The sequence below is a fragment of the Sebastes umbrosus genome, chromosome 7, assembly GCF_015220745.1.
Source record: "Sebastes umbrosus isolate fSebUmb1 chromosome 7, fSebUmb1.pri, whole genome shotgun sequence".
Lineage (NCBI taxonomy): Eukaryota > Metazoa > Chordata > Actinopteri > Perciformes > Sebastidae > Sebastes > Sebastes umbrosus.
The window spans coordinates 561,590-573,012 of NC_051275.1; the positions used below are offsets into that span (position 1 = coordinate 561,590).

At 35.6% G+C, this 11,423-nt stretch overlaps 1 protein-coding gene across 5 annotated transcripts in view; it reads right to left on the reverse strand.

Moving 5' to 3' along the window:
- The window catches only part of fat3a (FAT atypical cadherin 3a), a 242,315-nt gene that overhangs the window by 215,174 nt on the left and 15,718 nt on the right, over positions 1 to 11,423 (reverse strand). The gene's annotated exons all lie outside the window — the stretch shown is intronic.

An 11,423-nucleotide genomic window follows, 5' to 3' on the forward strand; every position in this document is an offset into this window, starting at 1 on the left:
AACTATTCCAGATCAATGCCTAACCTTAACTATCCCAGATCAATGCCTAACTTTAACTATTCTAGATCAATGCCTACATTTAACTATTCCAGATCAATGCCTACTCTTAACTATTCCAGATCAATGCCTAACCTTACTATTCAAGGTCAATGCCTTACCTTAACTATTCCAGATCAATGCCTAACCTTACTATTCCAGATCAATGCCTAGCCCTAACTATTCCAGGTCAATACCTAGCCTTAACTATTAGAGATCAATGCCTAACTTCAACTATTCAAGATCAATGTCTAACCTTAACTATTCCAGATCAATGCCTAACAATGCCTAACCTTAACCATTACAGATCAATGCCTAACTTTAACTATTCCAGATCAATGCCTAACCTTACTATTCCAGGTCAATGCCTAACCTTAATTATTCCAGATCAATGCCTAACCTTACTATTCCAGGTCAATACCTAACCTTAACTATTAGAGATCAATGCCTAACCTTAACTATTCCAGATCAATGCCTTACCTTAACTATTCCAGATCAATGTCTAACCTTAACTATTCCAGAACAATGCCTAACCATAACTATTCAAGGTCAATATCTAACCTTAACTATTCTAGATCAAAGCCTAACCTTAACTATTCCAGATCAATACCGAACCTTAACTATTCAAGATCAATGTCTAACCTTAACTATTCCAGAACAATGCCTAACTATAACTATTCAAGGTCAATATCTAACCTTAACTATTCTAGATCAATGCCTAACCTTATCTATTCCAGATCAATGCCTAACCTTAACTATTTAATATCAATGTCTAACCTTAACTATCAAAGGGCAATGCCTGACCTTAACTTATCCATATCAATGTCTAACGTTAACTATTCCAGATCAATGCCTAACCTTAACTATCCCATATCAATGCCTAACTTTAACTATTCCAGATCAATGCCTAACCTTAACTATTCCAGATCAATGCCTAACCTTAACTATTCCAGATCAATGCCTAACCTTAACTATTCAAGATCAATGCCTACTCTTAACTATTCCAGATCAATGCCTAACAATGCCTAACCTTAACCATTACAGATCAATGCCTAACTTTAACTATTCCAGATCAATGCCTTACCTTAACTATTCCAGATCAATGCCTAACCTTAATTATTCCAGATCAATGCCTAACCTTACTATTCCAGGTCAATGCCTAACCTTAACTATTAGAGATCAATGCCTAACCTTAACTATTCCAGATCAATGCCGTACCTTAACTATTCCAGATCAATTCCTAACCTTACTATTCCAGGTCAATGCCTAACCTTAACTATTAAAGATAAATGCCTAACCTTAACTATTCCAGATCAATGCCTAACCTTAACTATTCCAGATCAATGTCTAACCTTAACTATTCCAGAACAATGCCTAACCATAACTATTCAAGGTCAATATCTAACCTTAACTATTCTAGATCAAAGCCTAACCTTAACTATTCCAGATCAATGCCTAACCTTAACTATTCCAGATCAATGCCTAACCTTAACTATTCCAGATCAATGCCTAACCATAACTATTCAAGGTCAATATCTAACCTTAACTATTCTAGATCAATGCCTAACCTTATCTATTCCAGATCAATGCCTAACCTTAACTATTTAATATCAATGTCTAACCTTAACTATCAAAGGGCAATGCCTGACCTTAACTTATCCATATCAATGCCTTACCTTAACTATTCCAGATCAATGCCTAACCTTAACTATCCCATATCAATGCCTAACTTTATCTATTCCAGATCAATGCCTAACCTTAACTATTCCAGATCAATGCCTAACCTTAACTATTTAATATCAATGCCTACTCTTAACTATTCCAGATCAATGCCTAACAATGCCTAACCTTAACTATTTAAGATCAATGCCTAACTTTAACTATTTCAGATCAATGCCTACCTTTAACTGTTCCAGATCAATGCCTACTCTTAACTATTCCAGATCAATGCCTAACCTTAACTATTCCAGATCAATGCCTAACTTAAACTATTCCAGATCAATGCCTAACCTTAACTATTCCAGGTCAATGCCTAACCTTAACTATTCCAGATCAATGCCTAACCTTATTATTCCAGGTCAATGCCTAACCGTAACTATTCCAGATCAATGCCTAACCTTAACTATTCCTGGTCAATGCCTAACCTTAACTATTAGAGATCAATGCCTTACTTTAACTATTCAACATCAATGTCTAACCTTAACTATTCCAGATCAATGCCTAACAATGCCTAACCTTAACTATTCCAGATCAATGCCCAACTTTAACTATTCCAGATCAATGCCTAGCCTTAACTATTCCAGGTCAATACCTAGCCTTAACTATTAGAGATCAATGCCTAACTTTAACTATTCAAGATCAATGCCTAGCCTTAACTATTCCAGGTCAATACCTAGCCTTAACTATTAGAGATCAATGCCTAACTTTAACTATTCAAGATCAATGTCTAACCTTAACTATTCCAGATCAATGCCTAACAATGCCTAACCTTAACCATTACAGATCAATGCCTAACTTTAACTATTCCAGATCAATGCCTTACCTTAACTATTCCAGATCAATGCCTAACCTTACTATTCCAGGTCAATGCCTAACCTTAATTATTCCAGATGAATGCCTAACCTTACTATTCCAGGTCAATGCCTAACCTTAACTATTAGAGATCAATGCCTAACCTTAACTATTCTAGATCAATGCCTTACCTTAACTATTCCAGATCAATTCCTAACCTTACTATTCCAGGTCAATGCCTAACCTTAACTATTAAAGATAAATGCCTAACCTTAACTATTCCAGATCAATGCCTTACCTTAACTATTCCAGATCAATGTCTAACCTTAACTATTCCAGAACAATGCCTAACCATAACTATTCAAGGTCAATATCTAACCTTAACTATTCTAGATCAAAGCCTAACCTTAACTATTCCAGATCAATGCCGAACCTTAACTATTCAAGATCAATGTCTAACCTTAACTATTCCAGAACAATGCCTAACCATAACTATTCAAGGTCAATATCTAACCTTAACTATTCTAGATCAAAGCCTAACCTTAACTATTCCAGATCAATACCGAACCTTAACTATTCAAGATCAATGTCTAACCTTAACTATTCCAGAACAATGCCTAACTATAACTACTCAAGGTCAATATCTAACCTTAACTATTCTAGATCAATGCCTAACCTTATCTATTCCAGATCAATGCCTAACCTTAACTATTTAATATCAATGTCTAACCTTAACTATCAAAGGGCAATGCCTGACCTTAACTTATCCATATCAATGTCTAACGTTAACTATTCCAGATCAATGCCTAACCTTAACTATCCCATATCAATGCCTAACTTTAACTATTCCAGGTCAATGCCTAACCTTAACTATTCCAGATCAATGCCTAACCTTAACTATTCAAGATCAATGCCTACTCTTAACTATTCCAGATCAATGCCTAACAATGCCTAACCTTAACCATTACAGATCAATGCCTAACTTTAACTATTCCAGATCAATGCCTTACCTTAACTATTCCAGATCAATGCCTAACCTTAATTATTCCAGATCAATGCCTAACCTTACTATTAGAGATCAATGCCTAACCTTAACTATTCCAGATCAATGCCGTACCTTAACTATTCCAGATCAATTCCTAACCTTACTATTCCAGGTCAATGCCTAACCTTAACTATTAAAGATAAATGCCTAACCTTAACTATTCCAGATCAATGCCTTACCTTAACTATTCCAGATCAATGTCTAACCTTAACTATTCCAGAACAATGCCTAACCATAACTATTCAAGGTCAATATCTAACCTTAACTATTCTAGATCAAAGCCTAACCTTAACTATTCCAGATCAATACCAAACCTTAACTATTCAAGATCAATGTCTAACCTTAACTATTCCAGAACAATGCCTAACCATAACTATTCAAGGTCAATATCTAACCTTAACTATTCTAGATCAATGCCTAACCTTATCTATTCCAGATCAATGCCTAACCTTAACTATTTAATATCAATGTCTAACCTTAACTATCAAAGGGCAATGCCTGACCTTAACTTATCCATATCAATGTCTAACGTTAACTATTCCAGATCAATGCCTAACCTTAACTATCCCATATCAATGCCTAACTTTATTTATTCCAGATCAATGCCTAACCTTAACTATTCCAGATCAATGCCTAACCTTAACTATTCAAGATCAATGCCTACTCTTAACTATTCCAGATCAATGCCTAACAATGCCTAACCTTAACTATTTAAGATCAATGCCTAACTTTAACTATTCCAGATCAATGCCTACCTTTAACTATTCCAGATCAATGCCTACTCTTAACTATTCCAGATCAATGCCTAACCTTAACTATTCCAGATCAATGCCTAACTTAAACTATTCCAGATCAATGCCTAACCTTACTATTCCAGGTCGATGCCTAAACTTAACTATTCCAGATCAATGCCTAACCTTATTATTCCAGGTCAATGCCTAACCGTAACTATTCCAGATCAATGCCTAACCTTAACTATTCCTGGTCAATGCCTAACCTTAACTATTAGAGATCAATGCCTTACTTTAACTATTCAACATCAATGTCTAACCTTAACTATTCCAGATCAATGCCTAACAATGCCTAACCTTAACTATTCCAGATCAAAGCCTAACCTTAACTATTCCAGATCAATACCAAACCTTAACTATTCAAGATCAATGTCTAACCTTAACTATTCCAGAACAATGCCTAACCATAACTATTCAAGGTCAATATCTAACCTTAACTATTCTAGATCAATGCCTAACCTTATCTATTCCAGATCAATGCCTAACCTTAACTATTTAATATCAATGTCTAACCTTAACTATCAAAGGGCAATGCCTGACCTTAACTTATCCATATCAATGTCTAACGTTAACTATTCCAGATCAATGCCTAACCTTAACTATCCCATATCAATGCCTAACTTTATTTATTCCAGATCAATGCCTAACCTTAACTATTCCAGATCAATGCCTAACCTTAACTATTCAAGATCAATGCCTACTCTTAACTATTCCAGATCAATGCCTAACAATGCCTAACCTTAACTATTTAAGATCAATGCCTAACTTTAACTATTTCAGATCAATGCCTACCTTTAACTATTCCAGATCAATGCCTACTCTTAACTATTCCAGATCAATGCCTAACCTTAACTATTCCAGATCAATGCCTAACTTAAACTATTCCAGATCAATGCCTAACCTTACTATTCCAGGTCGATGCCTAAACTTAACTATTCCAGATCAATGCCTAACCTTACTATTCCAGGTCAATGCCTAACCTTAATTATTCCAGATCAATGCCTAACCTTAACTATTCCTGGTCAATGCCTAACCTTAACTATTAGAGATCAATGCCTTACTTTAACTATTCAACATCAATGTCTAACCTTAACTATTCCAGATCAATGCCTAACAATGCCTAACCTTAACTATTCCAGATCAATGCCCAACTTTAACTATTCCAGATCAATGCCTAGCCTTAACTATTCCAGGTCAATACCTAGCCTTAACTATTAGAGATCAATGCCTAACTTTAACTATTCAAGATCAATGCCTAGCCTTAACTATTCCAGGTCAATACCTAGCCTTAACTATTAGAGATCAATGCCTAACTTTAACTATTCAAGATCAATGTCTAACCTTAACTATTCCAGATCAATGCCTAACAATGCCTAACCTTAACCATTACAGATCAATGCCTAACTTTAACTATTCCAGATCAATGCCTTACCTTAACTATTCCAGATCAATGCCTAACCTTACTATTCCAGGTCAATGCCTAACCTTAATTATTCCAGATCAATGCCTAACCTTACTATTCCAGGTCAATGCCTAACCTTAACTATTAGAGATCAATGCCTAACCTTAACTATTCTAGATCAATGCCTTACCTTAACTATTCCAGATCAATTCCTAACCTTACTATTCCAGGTCAATGCCTAACCTTAACTATTAAAGATAAATGCCTAACCTTAACTATTCCAGATCAATGCCTTACCTTAACTATTCCAGATCAATGTCTAACCTTAACTATTCCAGAACAATGCCTAACCATAACTATTCAAGGTCAATATCTAACCTTAACTATTCTAGATCAAAGCCTAACCTTAACTATTCCAGATCAATGCCTAACCTTAACTATTCAAGATCAATGTCTAACCTTAACTATTCCAGAACAATGCCTAACCATAACTATTCAAGGTCAATATCTAACCTTAACTATTCTAGATCAATGTCTAACCTTATCTATTCCAGATCAATGCCTAACCTTAACTATTTAATATCAATGCCTAACCTTAACTATGAAAGGGCAATGCCTGACCTTAACTTATCCATATCAATGTCTAACGTTAACTATTCCAGATCAATGCCTAACCTTAACTATCCCATATCAATGCCTAACTTTAACTATTCCAGATCAATGCCTAACCTTAACTATTCCAGATCAATGCCTAACCTTAACTATTCCAGATCAATGCCTAACCTTAACTATTCAAGATCAATGCCTACTCTTAACTATTCCAGATCAATGCCTAACAATGCCTAACCTTAACTATTTAAGATCAATGCCTAACTTTAACTATTTCAGATCAATGCCTACCTTTAACTGTTCCAGATCAATGCCTACTCTTAACTATTCCAGATCAATGCCTAACCTTAACTATTCCAGATCAATGCCTAACTTAAACTATTCCAGATCAATGCCTAACCTTACTATTCCAGGTCGATGCCTAAACTTAACTATTCCAGATCAATGCCTAACCTTATTATTCCAGGTCAATGCCTAACCGACACTATTCCAGATCAATGCCTAACCTTAACTATTCCAGGTCAATGCCTAACCTTAACTATTAGAGATCAATGCCTTACTTTAACTATTCAACATCAATGTCTAACCTTAACTATTCCAGATCAATGCCTAACAATGCCTAACCTTAACTATTCCAGATCAATGCCCAACTTTAACTATTCCAGGTCAATACCTAGCCTTAACTATTAGAGATCAATGCCTAATTTTAACTATTCAAGATCAATGTCTAACCTTAACTATTCCAGATCAATGCCTAACAATGCCTAACCTTAACCATTACAGATCAATGCCTAACTTTAACTATTCCAGATCAATGCCTAACTTTAACTATTCCAGGTCAATGCCTAACCTTAACTTTTAGAGATCAATGCCTTACCTTAACTATTCCAGATCAATGCCTAACCTTACTATTCCAGGTCAATGCCTAACCTTAACTATTAGAGATCAATGTCTAACCTTAACTATCAAAGGGCAATGCCTGACCTTAACTTATCCATATCAATGTCTAACGTTAACTATTCCAGATCAATGCCTAAACTTAACTATTCCAGATCAATGCCTAACCTTATTATTCCAGGTCAATGCCTAACCGTAACTATTCCAGATCAATGCCTAACCTTAACTATTCCAGGTCAATGCCTAACCTTAACTATTAGAGATCAATGCCTTACTTTAACTATTCAACATCAATGTCTAACCTTAACTATTCCAGATCAATGCCTAACAATGCCTAACCTTAACTATTCCAGATCAATGCCCAACTTTAACTATTCCAGGTCAATACCTAGCCTTAACTATTAGAGATCAATGCCTAATTTTAACTATTCAAGATCAATGTCTAACCTTAACTATTCCAGATCAATGCCTATCAATGTCTAACCTTAACTATTCCAGATCAATGCCTAACCTTAACTATTCAAGATCAATGTCTAACCTTAACTATTCCAGAACAATGCCTAACATAACTATTCAAGGTCAATATCTAACCTTAACTATTCTAGATCAATGCCTAACCTTATCTATTCCAGATCAATGCCTAACCTTAACTATTTAATATCAATTCCTAACCTTAACTATTAAAGGGCAATGCCTGACCTTAACTTATCCATATCAATGTCTAACCTTAACTATTCCAGATCAATGCCTAACCTTAACTATTCCAGATCAATGCCTAACAATGCCTAACCTTAACTATTTAAGATCAATGCCTACTCTTAACTATTCCAGATCAATGCCTAACAATGCCTAACCTTAACTATTTAAGATCAATGCCTAACTTTAACTATTCCAGATCAATGCCTACCTTTAACTATTCCAGATCAATGCCTACTCTTAACTATTCCAGATCAATGCCTAACCTTAACTATTCCAGATCAATGCCTAACTTAAACTATTCCAGATCAATGCCTAACCTTACTATTCCAGGTCAATGTCTTACCTTAATTATTCCAGATCAATGCCTACTCTTAACTCTTCCAGATCAATGCCTAACCTTAACTATTCCAGATCAATGCCTAACTTTAACTATTCCAGATCAATGCCTAACCTTACTATTCCAGGTCAATGTCTTACCTTAATTATTCCAGATCAATGTCTACTCTTAATTATTCCAGATCAATGCCTAACCTTAACTATTCCAGATCAAAGCCTAACAATGCCTAACCTTAACTATTTAAGATCAATGCCTAACTTTAACTATTCCAGATCAATGTCTAACAATGCCTAACCTTAACTATTTAAGATCAATGCCTAACTTTAACTATTCCAGATCAATGCCTACCTTTAACTATTCCAGATCAATGCCTACTCTTAACTATTCCAGATCAATGCCTAACCTTAACTATTCCAGATCAATGCCTAACTTTAACTATTCCAGATCAATGCCTAACCTTACTATTCCAGGTCAAAGTCTTACCTTAATTATTCCAGATCAATGCCTACTCTTAATTATTCCAGATCAATGCCTAACCTTATCTATTCCAGATCAATGCCTAACCTTAACTATTTAATATCAATGCCTAACCTTAACTATCAAAGGGCAATGCCTGACCTTAACTTATCCATATCAATGTCTAACGTTAACTATTCCAGATCAATGCCTAACCTTAACTATCCCAGATCAATGCCTAACTTTAACTATTCTAGATCAATGCCTACATTTAACTATTCCAGATCAATGCCTACTCTTAACTATTCCAGATCAATGCCTAACCTTACTATTCAAGGTCAATGCCTTACCTTAACTATTCCAGATCAATGCCTAACCTTACTATTCCAGATCAATGCCTAGCCCTAACTATTCCAGGTCAATACCTAGCCTTAACTATTAGAGATCAATGCCTAACTTCAACTATTCAAGATCAATGTCTAACCTTAACTATTCCAGATCAATGCCTAACAATGCCTAACCTTAACCATTACAGATCAATGCCTAACTTTAACTATTCCAGATCAATGCCTAACCTTACTATTCCAGGTCAATGCCTAACCTTAATTATTCCAGATCAATGCCTAACCTTACTATTCCAGGTCAATACCTAACCTTAACTATTAGAGATCAATGCCTAACCTTAACTATTCCAGATCAATGCCTTACCTTAACTATTCCAGATCAATTCCTAACCTTACTATTCCAGGTCAATGCCTAACCTTAACTATTAAAGATAAATGCCTAACCTTAACTATTCCAGATCAATGCCTGACCTTAACTTATCCATATCAATGTCTAACGTTAACTACTCCAGATCAATGCCTAACCTTAGCTATTCAAGATCAATGTCTAACCTTAACTATTCCAGATCAATGCCTAACCTTAACTATTCCAGATCAATGCCTAACTTAAACTATTCCAGATCAATGCCTAACCTTACTATTCCAGGTCAATGTCTTACCTTAATTATTCCAGATCAATGCCTACTCTTAACTCTTCCAGATCAATGCCTAACCTTAACTATTCCAGATCAATGCCCAACTTTAACTATTCCAGATCAATGCCTAACCTTACTATTCCAGGTCAATGTCTTACCTTAATTATTCCAGATCAATGTCTACTCTTAATTATTCCAGATCAATGCCTAACCTTAACTATTCCAGATCAAAGCCTAACAATGCCTAACCTTAACTATTTAAGATCAATGCCTAACTTTAACTATTCCAGATCAATGTCTAACAATGCCTAACCTTAACTATTTAAGATCAATGCCTAACTTTAACTATTCCAGATCAATGCCTACCTTTAACTATTCCAGATCAATGCCTACTCTTAACTATTCCAGATCAATGCCTAACCTTAACTATTCCAGATCAATGCCTAACTTTAACTATTCCAGATCAATGCCTAACCTTACTATTCCAGGTCAAAGTCTTACCTTAATTATTCCAGATCAATGCCTACTCTTAATTATTCCAGATCAATGCCTAACCTTATCTATTCCAGATCAATGCCTAACCTTAACTATTTAATATCAATGCCTAACCTTAACTATCAAAGGGCAATGCCTGACCTTAACTTATCCATATCAATGTCTAACGTTAACTATTCCAGATCAATTCCTAACCTTACTATTCCAGGTCAATGCCTAACCTTAACTATTCCAGATCAATGCCTAACCTTAGCTATTCAAGATCAATGTCTAACCTTAACTATTCCAGATCAATGCCTAACAATGCCTAACCTTAACTATTTAAGATCAATGCCTACTCTTAACTATTCCAGATCAATGCCTTACCTTAACTATTCCAGATCAATGCCTAACCTTACTATTCCAGGTCAATGCCTAACCTTAACTATTCCAGATCAATGCCTAACCTTACTATTCCAGGTCAATGCCTTTCCTTAACTATTCCAGATCAATGCTTTACCTTAACTATTCCAGATCAATGCCTACCTTGAACTATTCCAGATCAATGCCCTCTCACCCTCCCCCCCACACACCCCTCAGATGGACAGATCAGAATGATGTATTTTATATATATATATATATATATATATATATATACACATACATACATATACAGTATATATATACATATATATGGACCATCACACACTTCTTGCAGCCACTTGGTTGGAAACATTACAGTCAGTGAAAGGTCAACACCAGGACAGTGAACTGCTCTTTCTCTCACACACACCCATGCACACACACACACACACGCCTCTAGCTAACTCAACACTCAAACTGAAAAGAGCTGCCTAGGCAGGTTTGGTCTGAGCACTCCATTGGCACACACAAACACACACACACACCAATTAACTCCTGTGCCATCTTCCATTGTGGTTAAGTGCAGAGAAAGCATGCTTCAACAATCAATGCAACTGTTTGTTTGTTTTTTTCACATTTTGTCGAGAAGTGAAAGACAAAGGGAGCGCCTGAGTTTACATCTCAGTTCACAGCTGAGTTACCTTCCACACCAAAGCCCATCAAGTGCTCCCCTAATGAGCTATCGATCCCCAAAACACCACCGTGCTCCGATTTAAACACAGAATTTTCCCATTTCCTGCCGACAAGGTCTCTCGCTCTGAACA